This window comes from Carassius auratus, unplaced genomic scaffold (assembly GCF_003368295.1).
Source record: "Carassius auratus strain Wakin unplaced genomic scaffold, ASM336829v1 scaf_tig00005711, whole genome shotgun sequence".
In the NCBI taxonomy this organism is placed as follows: Eukaryota; Metazoa; Chordata; class Actinopteri; order Cypriniformes; family Cyprinidae; genus Carassius; species Carassius auratus.
Window position 1 is genome coordinate 14,058 of NW_020523690.1, and position 15,579 is coordinate 29,636.

General features: G+C 35.2%; 1 pseudogene; it reads left to right on the forward strand.

The window, feature by feature from the left end:
• LOC113071014 (neurotensin receptor type 1-like) overlaps positions 1-14,261 on the forward strand; it is a 28,004-nt pseudogene extending 13,743 nt beyond the window's left edge.
• The last annotated feature ends 1,318 nt before the right edge of the window (positions 14,262-15,579 follow it).

A 15,579-nucleotide genomic window follows, 5' to 3' on the forward strand; every position in this document is an offset into this window, starting at 1 on the left:
GCAAAAACATTGCCATATGTACTTTTATATTACAAATACCTTATTTTAGAAAATAATATTAATAGCAATAATAATCCAAATGACTTTATATTGCAATTATACATACCTCTGTGTCAGCTTTGTGGTTTCATTGACGGTATATAATATTTTTTTTGTAATGTTTTTATGTTCATAATCATTAAATGCTATTAAAATACTGAGAACAAAAATAAACACATAAACATATGTTCATAATTATGTATTTATTATTTTTGGTATCTTGACACTCGCTCAAGCAACGTTTTGAGCTCAGATAAGATGGTTGTAGAGCTTCCTCTGGCGACCGTTAATTTTACATCAGAATGAATATTCACTAAATTATCATCATTTTTGTAAGGTATGCCAACGATGCCACCTCAGTAAATTAGTAAAATATAAAACTGAGTTATTGCCAACATAACATGTTTTAATATAATGTATGTAATAAACGTTCAATCAGAAATAATAAAGATGTAAACATCATCTCTCATTTAAACTCGCTCGCTCCCACTCTTGCTTCCAGCTCGACGCTACTCCGTGTTGGATTGTGGGAAATAGTGCTTCAACGAGTGTACATCGGTTGTACAGTCGAAATCAGAATGAATTGTGGGTAAAAAGTAGTGGACAAACGTAGGGAATGAAGTCGTTCATTCAGAATTCGGACAGCACTACAAAATGTCTGACAGCCGATATAGTGCACTATATAGTGGATAGGGAGCGGTTTCAGACACAGCATATGCTGCCAAAAATCGTCCAGATGAAGGCATCTCAGTAGACACGAACTGAAGCTAAGATTGAATTTGGACGTGCCTTGATGCCTTCCTAACTTGCAATGCATCCTCCGAAGGCAGCATTTTACGGTTTCCGGATGCAGCCCTGGTCTGAACATTCTTGAGGCTCTGGCTCTATAAGAGCTATAGCTTCAAATCAAGGAGATTTTTTGTGTGTGTGTTTGTGTGTGCCTGTGTCTGTGACCTTATTATCATGATAAGTGTTGTACAGTGTCCCACTGATTGTGTTGATCAATGAACAGAACGTTAATAACAGCATGTTGTTTTTTTTTTCATTTAACCCAATGCAATCTCTCTATCGACCAAGTTTGGTCCTAGAGAGCCACAGTAGTCAAGCAGTTTAGCTTCAGTCCTAATCAGACACACCTGAACAAGCTCATCAATCTCTTCAGGATTACTGAGGCTAAAGGCAGGTCAGGGTTTTCTTTTTCAAGGTTGGAGCTGAACTCTAGGATCGAACTTGCCTACCCCTGCTAGACAAAAACATAGCCATAAACTCTTGACAGTGAAACAGGATTATAAAATACAGGAGAAGGCTGAGTCACATGCATGTTTATCCCAAAAGATGTCTATTATGTACTGCCTTTAACGAATATCCCTATATTATAACAACCACAGATTATTTAATTTTACAGGCAAATAAAAACTGAATATTGCATGTGTGTATTGCAAATTATGTTTACTCTCCACATTCTAAATCATAATGTTTTGTAATGCTTCAATGAATTTGACTAACATACTAAAGAACATGTAAAGTACTTGATTACAATTTCAACTGTATTTTGTTATTTAATATTACATTTATATTTAAGAAATGGAACTTCAGCCCATTGTTACAAATATATTTATAAACATGACATTAAAGTTCCAATAAAAATTACATTTATATATATTTTAGTTTATCAAAATGATTGTCATTGCATTCAGTCAGTACATATTTCAAAGACAATAGAATAAATTATTAAATGATAAACGTGTAGTTCAGTTAAAATGTTAAATGTAACAAGTTTTCATTTAATTGCTATTAACAATTAAAATGCAATTAAACTTCCAAAAATGTATATTCTTTTATTATCCATAAGTACTCTTTTTAAAAGTTTGCTAAAAGGTACTTCTTTTTGGCAAGAATTTTGCCCACAAAATTCTATTCAAAATATTATATAATCCATGCAATCCACAACATTAAGTCACACATATGAACTTACAGTGCCATGTCTATTCAAACCTATTTATGTCTCCTCAGATTTTTTTACAAAGTGGATTTCAAGTGAAACAGTTAAATCAAACTTAAATCAAAATAAAACAAAACAAAAAGTTGTTTGTGTCAGTACATTTCAGGATTGCCATTAGTACCAGTCCAAAAAAGAAAAAAAGAAATGCTTCTCATTTCTGCACACGTGATTATATCAGTTTTAAAATGCAGTCTGTGGATATAAGTATTAATGTATATAAAAGCTGGAATACACTACAAGACTTTGGATGAGTATATGCTAGTTGCTGAAAGTCAGAGCTAGTCTGCGGATTCGAGCTGACAGATTTATTAGAAAATCACATAGTGTATGATTCGTGGGCGTAGGTTTAGGGGGGGACGCTAGGTACTAGTCCCTATCAATATTTTAAGATGACAAATTTGTCCCCACCAATATTTAGCAAGCTCCTTTGAACTGCTATTTGGATCAATTCTAACGGCCATGACTACGACAGTACAAGAAACGCTGTAATTTGATTGGCGGCGGGGTATCTGACAGCGCTAGCAGCGAGCAGGTGGTGTGCGACTGTGTGTGTGTGCGCATGCATGTTGAGTTACCAGTGCTGTCTCTCTGCCAAATACAAAGAGCAGAGTAAAAACATTTTAATATTCCATTTTTTTTGCCCTTTTTTGTACTCTGTAGATGCGACCCGAGAAGAAGAAAGTAGTGTAGGTACGCAAAATAACTAGCTAGCCACACAAATAAACTAGCAGTAGTGACTGACCAGGCTTTCAAATGCAGATTATACTGTGGAAAATAGTATTAACTGGTGATAGTATGTGTTACCCAAGATGATAGAATACTACGTTAGCAAGTAACTTAACTGAATGTCAATTATCCTGTACCTTAATTTAGAATCTTGCAGTCAACATAAAGCGTGGTTCTGGATTATGCTCCAAAAGTTCTCAAAGTCTACCTCTTGCAACAATGTTTTTTAAGTATAAATAGGCTACTAACATACATAGTAAATTATGTTTGTTTGTTAATAAACCGTATGGTAACCGTGTACTGGAGGGTAATGTTATAGTGTTTATAATAGAAAAAGTTTATTATATTTATTTATTTAGATTTGTTTCCTTGTGGCAGAGTATTTTTCTTGTTAGTGTAAATACTCATGTACATAATTTATGTTAATAAAACGTTTGGTTGTTCAGCATTACACAGTCTCATGATTTATTTTTGAGATTATACAGTTATACTAGCTCTTTAGGGACAGTATACAGAATGGTATATCAGGGTCAGGATACAATACAATGAGGTTAAATAGATTCACTTCTGTATTGTGATATTCTGTATTGCCAACAGTCTGAAATAAAAAAGGAAATCACCCTTAAATCACTGGTATCTTACAACAAAATAATTCCGGGGGGGTGGGGGGGTGGTATGGGGTTTGGTGTCCCCACCAAAGCTGAGACCAAACCTACGCCCATGGTATGATTAGTCACAGTCTCATCCAGTCAGGGGATATCAAACATGTTTGAGTTTTTCAGCTAATTTTAAAACACACATTGTTTTCATTTGTCAAGCTTCTAGCAACAACTCAACATTTCTGCATGAGTTTGTTGTTGTAATCAGAATGAATTTAAAGTCTGGTAGTGCAGTGTATCCTTACTTGTTTAGTGTATGATGGCCACTTTTCCTCTGTGACTATTTACAAAGTCGGTAATTGTAAAATGCTTAATGTATTAAAATCTGTTCAGATTTTAAAATAGTGTAGTGTATTCCAACCTTAAGCATTTGTTTTTCCAAGTGAAATGTTTGTTCTCTTGCATTTGACCTTACTACAGTCAATTATTTCCACATCCCATTATAGGTTGTTCACCTTTTCTTCTCACCGTTTCCAATCATGCAGTGTCTGAATAGATCCCGCAGAGCTTGCTTCGAATCAAGCAATTTGCCCCTAAAACACTTCATCTGTCAGAGTCACAGCGTGAGTGGGTGAGGTGATCCATAGTTGATGTAAGAGCCACTTGCTGACTGAAAGACTGCAGAGGACACTTTTTTTTGCCCGGCAGGTTCATACAGGGTCAGAGAGTGTTGGGAGTGCTCTTATCTATTTTTCTTAATTTATATAATGTTCACTTCTACATCTGCTGAATTTTAATTAACATGGAGTGCTGTTAAAGATCAGAATCAGAATTACTCACTTTCATTCTTTAACTGGATCCAAAGGCACTAAGCGATACATCTAGAGAAGTTCATAACAGTAAATCTACAGTTCTGATGATATTCTGTATGCATAGTTCTTAAATGAAAAATAATAAGAGAAAGACATCAGTTTTTTATATATATATATATATATATATATATAATTTTCAATCTGTTGTGATGATCTGGACATTTTTCTGAATATTTATGATTAGTCTGCAACTACTTTGTTTTATTGTGTTGCACTCTTATAATTATCTGCCTAATTTATTAGCTAGTGTTTCTTTTTGTCCTTGCCACAAAGAAGTGTGTGTCCCATATAAAGTTTCTCTGTTTCATTTCATTCTTCCTGATGTCAAGTTATGTTTAATGTGGATAAGATAATTTTTTAATTTTAAATTTACAAAACTTTCACCCTTGATGGAATATCTCTTACCATTCCATCTTAGTGACTGTATATTTTTTTTTAATGTCTTAAGGATGTTATGTGACTACATGACAGCATTTAGGAGAGACAAAGTCAAGACTCACATTTGAGAGAGAGTGAAATAGAGGAAGATCTATTCTCATTGGCTTGACCCTGTGCAAGAACTGTGACAGGAAGTGTCTCTCTGACTGAGAAGAGGAATAACCATCTCTGCTCCTTTTCAGATGATAGTAATTGCTGCTCACAAGACAATACACACCATTTTGTATATCATTTGCACAAAAATGCCTGACACAAGCTCCATGAATAATTAAAGTCTTAATGTGCTATATGAGACTGACAATTAATGCAAGTGGGTTGGATGCAAAATTGAATGGACAGAATACTCAATAGCACAGCCTAATTACCATATTCGCAAACCTAAAATAATAGAACTAATTGGGTTTTATCAAAGCACAGCACCAGGCAAGATTTTTGTCATTTATGAATTTGTTAATGCATCTACTGATTTCAAAGGAAATCAGCACAGACTGGTACAAAAACACGAGATGGACAAACGAGTTTTTTGTTTCACACAGCTCCTGATACACAATGAAATTACAGCATTTCGATATTTTGTAGGCAGAGTGTGTTTGCATGCCGTACACATCATTTATTGTGTCCACAGCACTGTCTGAGGCAGTCAGTGTGTTTGTTGCTGTGTAAAGAGCATAATCCTCCTCTGTGTGATGCCACTGATCTATGTTTCTTTATAAATCCAAAGCAATTTGGAGGAGTGGAATCAGCCAGGCTTTGAGAATAAATATGTCTGACTGCCTTCTGAAACACACACACACATGTATACATATCACATGCATGTACCCAAATGCTTTCATTGAGCCTTTCATTTCAAAGTTAATCAAACAAAATTGTATTCATGATTGAATTTCTAGAATTTCATCTATTGCTGTTAGTCAACAGCATCATGAGGCATTAACATTCAGAGACAGAGCAACTTACTCATTAACTGCTCCATTAGTGATAAGATAAGGAGATAGACTGGTGGAATGAAGAGAAAATGAAATTCATCAAAGAAAACAAGATCATTTAAAGTGTTAAAGATTTGAATTAACCGCAGTGAGTTGCAGCCAAATTGCCTGAAGCAGTCAGCCATTTTGCTGAAGTGTGCTGAAATGAGCAGAGCAACATTTACTAAAATGTTACCTAATCATATGAACTTTTTTACTTTGATAATGTGAGTACTGGGGGCAGAGACTTCTGATAAGCAAATTTGGCTTTCGTAATTATTTTACTGCTCAATATTTGTATGCATCTTAATAAATTATCAAAAGAAATCCAGCTAACCTCAAAGCCTCAAAGCCTGTGCCTCTGTCCAGCTGTCATCCCTCTTCACACTGATCTTCAACAGATCCATGGAGCTATGTGAAGTCCCTTCTTGCTTCGAATGTTCCACCATCATCCCTGTACCCAAGAAACCAAAAAAATCACATGACTTAATGACTAAAGATCTGTTGCTTTAACATCTGTGGTCATGGAGTCATTTGAGATACTGGTGTTGGCCTACTTGAAGCAAATTAGTGGACCCTTCCAAATTGCTTACAGAGCAAATAGGTATGAGGATGATGCAGTCAATATGGGATTGCACTACATCCTCCAACATCTGGACAAACCAGGGACTTATGCAAGAATCTTGTTGTGGACTTCAGCTCCGCTTTCAACACCATCATCCCGGAAAACCTTCAGGATAACCTGACCCTGTCTCTGTACCCATCTCCATCTGTCAGTGGATCACCAGCTTCCTGACAGACAGGCAGCAGCTAGTGAGGCTGGGAAAAATCACATCTAACACCCGCACCAGCATCAGCACTGAAGTTCCTCAGGGCTGCGTTCTCTCCCCACTGCTGTTCTCCCTCTACAACAACAACTGTACCTCTAAAGACCCCTCTATCAAGCTCCTGAAGTTTGCAGATGACACCACAGTCATCGGTCTGCTTATAGACAGGAGGCTGTGCAGCTGGCTGTCTGGTGCAGTCAAAACAACCTGGAGCTGAACAAGTTCAAGTCCTGGTTTGGGCCAGCCAGCAAATTAGATTTAAGAAGCGGACTATTAGGACAGCTGACAGGATCAATGGTGTGCACCTGACCAGTCTTAAGGACTTGTACAACTCCAGAGTGAAAAAATGGGCAGGTAACATCATCAAAGACCCCTCTCACCCCGGACACAACCTGTTTGCACTTCTCCCCTCAGGCAGACGCTACAGATCTCTCTGCACTAGAACATCTAGACATAAAAACATTTTTTCCTCATGCCATCTCCAGCTTAAACAGCTAGCACAGGAATTATTACCTATGTTCTGTAATTCATTTCTGAAATTCATTCAACATTTTTAATTATTCCCTTCTCAAAGATTATGTAATAGTATCTCTTTATCTATACAGTTCTATATAGAGTAAAAAAAAATGCACAAATCTGTAAATCAATCAATCTACTGTTCCAGATTCATACACATTAATTATTGTTCTTACTATTTAAAGTTTTTTTTTTTTTTCTGTTCTCATGTCAGATGTGTATCTATGTCTGTATGTATGCATGTATGTATGTACTAGGAGCACCTTAAAAAATAAATACCTGTGCACACCTGGCAAATAAAGCTAATTCTGATTCTTATAATGTGATTGCTGGTGGTGGAAACCCCTGATAACTGAGACAGATTGCCATTTCAAAAGAAACAAACTGAGGCCAATATTTATCTGTCTCCCGCTTCCTTCTCTTGGGCTTTATCTTTTAATTGCTTCTAGTCTCATATAAAGAAAAACAAATTCAATTTGGGTAACCAGAAGAACCCTGGACAAGATTTAATAATTCAAGAAAAGCCGAACAAAACACAAGGACTGTTGTTCATATATTTCACAAAAGTTGATATTATATAAATCGGCATTTCTGCTGACCCTTCGAAGGGAAGAGGAATCCCTCCATGAATCTTTTTCTTTCGTAGACAAACGCACACAATTATACACACACAAACATTTAAAACACCATCTGTGTAACAAATGAGTGACTAGTTTGATCCAGAATATGAGCAGTTTAAATACCTTTCCTACCTGCCTGTCAACATATATCTGCATACCTCTGCACACCCTGTTCATGCAGACAGAATATGTCATTAGCGCATTCACGCACGCTGTGCAGACAGATCTAGATGGGCAGACAAATATCAACAACCTGGTCTTCCTTCCTGGTATTGTAGTGCTTTTAAAGTTTTATCACTGGTTAATGACACAATATGTAGCCCAGCGGTTCCCTCTTATAATGCTCACACACATATTTTGCATGTCTAACAAGCGATTCAGATGACCAGCTCGAGCTACGTGAATGAACTGTGTTCTGATTGATATGATCCCTACATGGACTAGAATTGGGAAGCGCTGATGTAGCCTATTGTAGTAATGTTATCCCTTCTGGTCTGTGAGCATAAATGCGTTCAGGGGGTGTGGCTTTGGACGGCGATTGCAGGGAGCGTGGACCATTCACTTCCAGTGCTATCAGGCTAATGTTAGCATTTTCCAAGATCTCCTCTTGCACCTTTAAACACCTATGTTTTTGCAGTTCTCTGTTTTATATATCACTATATAAAAATTATATATATTTTAAAATATTATATTATATAAAAAGTTGACTATTAAATGATTATTAAATGTTTCTGAACATATTTGAACAAACAAAATACTGAATATGTCTTAGTGTGTACTAGAACAGAGACAGTATTCTGATATTTAATAGTCCATTTTTTGTAATGAAATTCCAATAAAATATAATTACTGCTAATTGTTTTTAACATGACCAAGGAGGTCAATAATACCTGGAATAAGTTAACATTCACATTCATCTCAATGGATGCCACAAATTCGATCCAGCTGTACATGATTTATAATCTGCCATATTTGCATTAGGGTTTATTCATGAAACACAAGCAAAATAAATTGCTTTGTAAAGCCATCTGTGTTTAAATTATCATATTCAACTAGTTTGACAATTTGCATACGAATGGCTGTTCATACTGCTTACACAGAAATTCATTCTGCTTGTGGTTCTTGCATAAGCCATACTGTATAATGTTGAAGCTAACCAAAAAAAAGAAAAAAAAATGATATGTGCATAAATTGTGAGGAAACAGATTTAGGAAGCACATGTGTTGTGTGGCACCACTGCCTCACACTATATGAGAGATCAATAGCCTTTCTCCTCTAGTCAAAAACCTCATACAAAGACACAACAGAGTTTAGTGAGTCAATCCCTGCTTGACTTGGATCTGACCTGGAGGGGCAGATAAATTGAAATGGGATCAGTAAAGGATCAGAGAAAAATAAATGGCTCATTTAAAATTTGCAGATACTAATCCATTTCTGTCAGGATAAAAAAAAATATGAGTAAAATGTGACTATTACATGCTGAAACCCCAGCAGAGCTCTTGAAATCTGTTCATTTACACATATTATTGCACAAAGGTGGAAACACTTCTTATTATCCCTATGTTTTACCTATTTTTTTTATTTTATTCTCCACAGGTGCTGTGGTCATTGCCTTTGTGGTGTGCTGGCTGCCATATCATGCCCGAAGACTAATGTACTGCTATGTCACTGATTGGACACCGTAAGTTTCAATTCAAAGACAACTGAAAAATCACAGCATAAAATAAAACTGTAAAACTTTCTCTCAAATTTTCGATTTGCATTCTCTTACTGGACAAATGCACAAATGCTGAGCTTATAGATGAACAAGTGCAACTGCAATTCCTGACCAATATCAAATTCCTCTGTTTTTAAGAGAAAAGGTTGCTGAAGTCCAAGAGCTTCTCATAAATAACATACAAAGAAGCTTATAAAATAAAAGAATAGTAGTAGCTAGCTCTCCATGAACTATAGGTCTATATATCAATGCTTTATTCTGGGCAGCACCACCAAAAGCAGTGCACATTAATCATGATGCATCTGGCTGTGGTAGTGATTTCTAGGAGTTTTCTTCAATAATTTAGGGCCAGATCCATATATCTCTGCCATGTTTTTATCATCGGTTGACTGCACACAGATTTATGCTGTGATGAGCTTCCTCAAGCATATGCTGATAAATTATGGTACGTTTTTATGTTTCATTGCACATATCATCTCATTGGAAGACCAGTGTCAAGAAAAACATGGCATTTGAACCCCTGCTGAAAAGTGCATAAGTTTTGATAATTATTAGAACCAGATTTAGAGTGGTGCTTGCCCATTCAAAACTAGTTTAGATTAGACAGCTCAGAATATTAGTAATACCCCTTTGCTTAGCAGGCCACACAATCAAAGATGTAAGGCAGCTTATATGCCAAAAAGCAAATGGAACATATGCAAATTGCTCAAATCCTTAACCCTAAATATAAACAGTAACAATAGTAATGCTTGTCCACAAAATGAAATACATGATTAAAGATAGGTATGAGATCTGTACATTTTGGGTGATTTATTGATTGCAAAGGCTATAAATGTTTTTATATATAGTGAAAGTCCATTAATATGTGCCAGTGAGATGAGGTAGTGCTTGATGTTTTAGTAAAGCAGAGAAAAAAACAAAAACAGTGAGGAGTGAGGAGTGAAAATATTAGAGGAATCGAAGATGTTATGGGAGGCAGCATTAAAAGGGTCATATGAGATGAGATTTCAGGTTTTCCTTTCTCTTTTGAGTTTTACAAGCTCTTGGTGCATAAAAAAAGATCCGTAAATTTCAAAAAATCCAAAGAGATATTCTTTATCAAAGTTAAGAGCCAACCAAGCCCTCCTAAAACGTCTTTTTCTAACATGCCCCCACATGTCTACGTCACGATGTGGGAAGATTTGCATAACACCACCCAAATGTTCACACAAAGAAAGAAGGTGTAACTTTTATGTTTCTATAAAGTTGGCCAGTTCCAACTTTGCAAGGACAGTCTGGTGCTTCTGACTAACAGCCAATATCCCGAGTTATTCAGTTACTTCTAACAGTACATTGACCTGAACTGCCAAAAGAGAAGCGATGATGGGATGTGCACAAGCAGAGTAGCTGTGGACTGAGTCTCGTCATGCTAGGAGACGGCATCACAGTATGTTAAGGGGCATAAGAGGAAAAGCAATAATGTACATTATATGGGGGGAAAAATTTTTTTGTTTTGTTTTGTTTTTGTTTTTATTACCTTAATCCATATAAACACATTGCATTACACCAAATACACAAAATAATGTTATTTTTAGCAACATCATATGACCCCTTTAAGGTTTTCATAAAGAATATATATGATTACAAATGTGTCAAAATACAAATGTGGATGAATATGGATGAATATGAGCCTCCTATTGTCAGTCTACTAGTTTATTTGTATGTATTTAAGGTCTTTTAATTTATTAGAAAAGTATGAGAAGAGACTCATGAACATGTGAGTCTTACATGCATTTCAATATTACAAACTAAACTATGGTTGCTGTATAATATTCTCAACTTCTTATACAGCCACTGAATTAATTCATCATTCAATAAAATAATATAAAATAGAGAGATCTGTCCGTCAGATTTATAATTCTTCCCAGTCTAAGTGCTGTTTAGTTTTCATTCATTATCATTGCTGCCTTAGGAAAAACAATAATTATATAATTATCTTTAAAGATACATCGCATATTATTATTCTCATTATTCATACTTTTAAGGACTTCATGTTGAACAAATAGTTTTCATATCTTAAATGCATGTTCAGTATGAAGTGTCTTGTGAAGACTGAATTTATGATAAAAGCATTATGTTTTAAATAAATACAAATAAGTGTAAAATGCATATACTGTATATGGAGAGCTAAAGGGCATCAGTCTCCTGAGTCATCTGATAGTTGTTGTTTTTTGTGTGTGTTTTTGTTTTCTTTTCTTTTTTTCTTTTTTTTTTGTCCTCTGCAGGGTTTCAGAAATATAGCTATGCTTTTTTATTAGCAGATGAATGGGCAGATATTACGTTTTTTTTTTTACTGGCTTAGATGGCATGACCACAGACTGTTTATAATATGTTGCACACACAAATCGCAAGAGCTTTAAAAAAAACATCAAGACCTAATTTGATTTGCTGGGGTACAGATTTTTATCAATCCCAAGGGAAAGTTGAAAGTTTTGTTTACAAGGTCCCAGACTGCTGCAATGAGGACTATCGAGGAAAACTAGTTGTACAAGTTTTTAAGGATTTGTGACATTGAATCTTAATACCGTTGCTGAGCTGATAGAGATTCATAGTGTTTCTGTCTTCTGTGGATATGCTGCATATCATAATCCTAATATGATCAAATATCACAAGGATAATAGATTATGAATATGACATCTACAAAGTGTAGTCAAAACACAGTTTCATTGTTGGGCAGGTCAGACACAAGCTTCATTTGAAGCATTTCACATTAATATTACTCACATAAACTCAAATCATTATTCAACATCTTTTTTTCCCTCTCAGTTATTCCTGGAAAAATATCTCTCTCTTTTAGCACAGCAGTCAAAATAATCACATAGAGCACATTAAAGCCATCACAAACAAGCAGATTTACATGGGACATAGCATATAAAGAAACATTCTATATACAATAATTTCGGGGTTAAAATTAGTCAGATATTTTGTTTCAGTGTATTTGAAAGAATGTCACCTACAGTATACTCACAAAGAATGCATTTATGTGAAATATTTTTTTTTCTCACAATGTCAATGTCTTTATACTGTAACTTTTTAGCAATGTTATGCATCCTTGCTGAATAAAAGTATTAATAAAAAGATATTATATGGCATGACAAATAAGGATTTCTGAATGTTGTAGGGAAATTAAGACAGAGAGAAAAAGCATGTTTTAGGGGAAAGATAAAATACATATAAACTAACCAAGAGTCATATAGACATTAGCAAAAATTGCTCACGGCTGAATAAAAGTTTTTTATCTGCAACATGTAGTGCAATAATGGAGAGAGAAGTACAACAGAACACTGAGATTTGAAGATCATTGTCATCATGTTTGTTTATACTAGGACTGTCAGTAGATTAAAATTTGAAAATTCAATAAATTCAAAAGATTAATCGCACATGAAATCATGAAATTAAGCATAGATCATTTATCTTGTTTCAAATGTTCCTTTTGTCATTATTTGCTATTTCCAGCAAAGTAAATAAAAAAATAAAAAATTCTCCAAGCTTTTTTCAAGATAAATTTGGATGTCTTTCCAAATAAGGACACTTAGAAACTCCAAAAGGACAGCAAAGAACCAAATGATGAGGAGCCCATAAGCACATATGAAAGAAAGAAAAAAGAATAAAAAATAAAAAAAAATCCACATCGTATATAGTTTGTATAGTATAGGTACAGTGCAACAGCAAAGGGCTTTTTTACATTTAAGAGAAGTCAAGTTGCTATACCGAACAGGACCACTTGGAGATGCCAATAACTCCAAAAATCAACCGTCTGCTGATTGCAGATATTTACTACAGTACACGGATGGATTCAGAATAACTAAATACAGCAAAATACAGCATAAATAACTAAATACAGCATTATTCGGTATGTGTGTGGTAACAACATGAATTTACAGAAGTGCTTGTGCATAACCACAATTTGCGATCAGTGAGTCAAGAGCACTCATACACACATTAATATAACAGACACACGCATGCTTACTGTACGACTGTACGGACTCGGTCGTGCTTACTGTACGACTCCTGTATGCCACTGCAATCGTCTTTACCTTGATTGCTAGTCTTAATCCATCAAAACTACTAGCAACACACTGGTTATCCAGTCGCATCTCATCTGGCTATACAGAGGTGGGATGTGTTGACATTTGGCTCAGTCTGTACTTCACACAGCACATCATGTGAGGGCTTGCACTCTTCAGGTACAATCACAGAATCTCCTGTTTTAAAGCCAAACACTTAAACAATATTTTAAATTACAAATTGTAACAGAATTAAAAAAAATTTATAAACCATTACCTTTACATTGTTTTACAATAATATTGATTTGGTAACACGTTTTATTCACAAAATTCTGATTCTGGTTCAGATTTTTTAAAAAGCTGAAAAAAAAAAAAGAATTATATGCATGATAATGCTGCACTAACACTAACTGTTTTTTTTTTTCTTCTTCTTCCACAGTGCTCTCTTCGATTTCTACCACTATTTCTACATGTGCACCAATGTGCTCTTTTATGTCAGCTCGGCCATCAACCCCATCCTGTACAACCTTGTCTCAGCCAATTACCGGCTAATTTTTTTTTCCACACTTCGCTACTTAATCCTGCCATGCCGCCATAAGAAACAGAAGCGTGTTCTCACCAGACACTCTATCAGCATCTGCAGCAACCAGACCTTCTCCACCAATGTCATTAAAGAAACCATTTACTGAATGCTGTCAAGATTCAGCCATTCCATTCCTCTGTTTCACTCAGCCAAGGAGAGACCACTGAAGTGAAGACTGTTTTCATACTGAGTTATTATTACAAGAATTCATTATGTCCATGCAACTGAATCACCATATGGAGCTTATAAATGTTGCAGATCTGGCACCAGAGACAATTATTATGTTTATAGAAGGAATTGTACTACCAAATACACACACAAAAAAACAATGTGCTGAAACAGTGCAAAAAAGAAAAGAAAAAGGATAATCTATATCCAGATTATTTCTAATTCAAAATATGAAATAGGTCTATCTTTGGCAGCTTAAGGAGTGAAAAGAGAAAAATATAATGAAGGGAACAGACTGCAAACAGTCACCATTGTATACACAGAGTCTTTATGTTATGTGTAAAAATGGCAGCACTGTTGTGTGCAAACTGGAGAAGAGTGCAGGATGATGGGCATAAATGACTCTAATTCTAACGTAGCTTCATTTAAACACTGCCTTGTTCTGCAATTTGCACAGAGAGAAGAGAGAGTCTTCAGATTGCAATGACAGAATGTGTAACAGGCTCACTGGAAAAAATTTACCTCTACCTAAACCAAGAGTTCACTTCAGTTTCCAGCTGAAATGAACACTAGCGGTAGTAAAACAACAACTCCGTTTTACACAAATTATGATTACCATGCTTTTGATAACTTTATCAGTTAGGTTTAGGGCTTAATAAAAGCTTTTTATCTGCAACAAGTAGTGCTGTAATGGAGAAAGAACTAAAGCTGAACAATGTTATTTCTTGGAGAGCTGAGCAGCAAACTGAATCTACAAATAATTTGAATTTACTCATACACACCATATAGATGTGTGTTTGTGTATTACTTTATTTAAAGGGGGGGAAAGCACTGGTTGAAAAAAGATTCTTTATACCCACAAAAAGTCGGCAAAAAAAGATCTTAGATTATTGGGTATACGATTAACATTACATTACCTTAACATTGCTTTGCAATAATATATTTATAAAAAAAGGTTTCAAGTTAAGAATTTGAAAAAAAGGGATTATTTTCAAACATGATAGAGCATTAACCTTTTAGCAGGACCTTTAGAGGACATTTCACTATGATTATGCCACAAAAAGGTCAAGAGGTTACACAATATAATTTTGCATACACGGGCACAGATTTTCAATGAGCATTGGTTGAGAATATGTGTGGCTGAATGAAAATGGAAAATCAGCACACAATAAAAGTTCAGTTCATCTCTTATAAACTCTGTTCAGACTTGTGGACACTTTTGTTTTGAGCTTTATATAAACTCCCATAAAGGGAACCATTTAGAGAGAGATGAATAGACCAGAATGATAGAGGGCCATTGACAATGATAATAATAATATAATGAATAATAATGGATAATGGATACTGAAGTATAGTGAATGGAAAAAGAGTGCATAACTTGCGGGTGTGATCGCCAGGGCTGTAAGGGCACAGCAAGCAACATAAAAAGAAGGAAATGAGAAAGTGAATGGTATGAGAGAC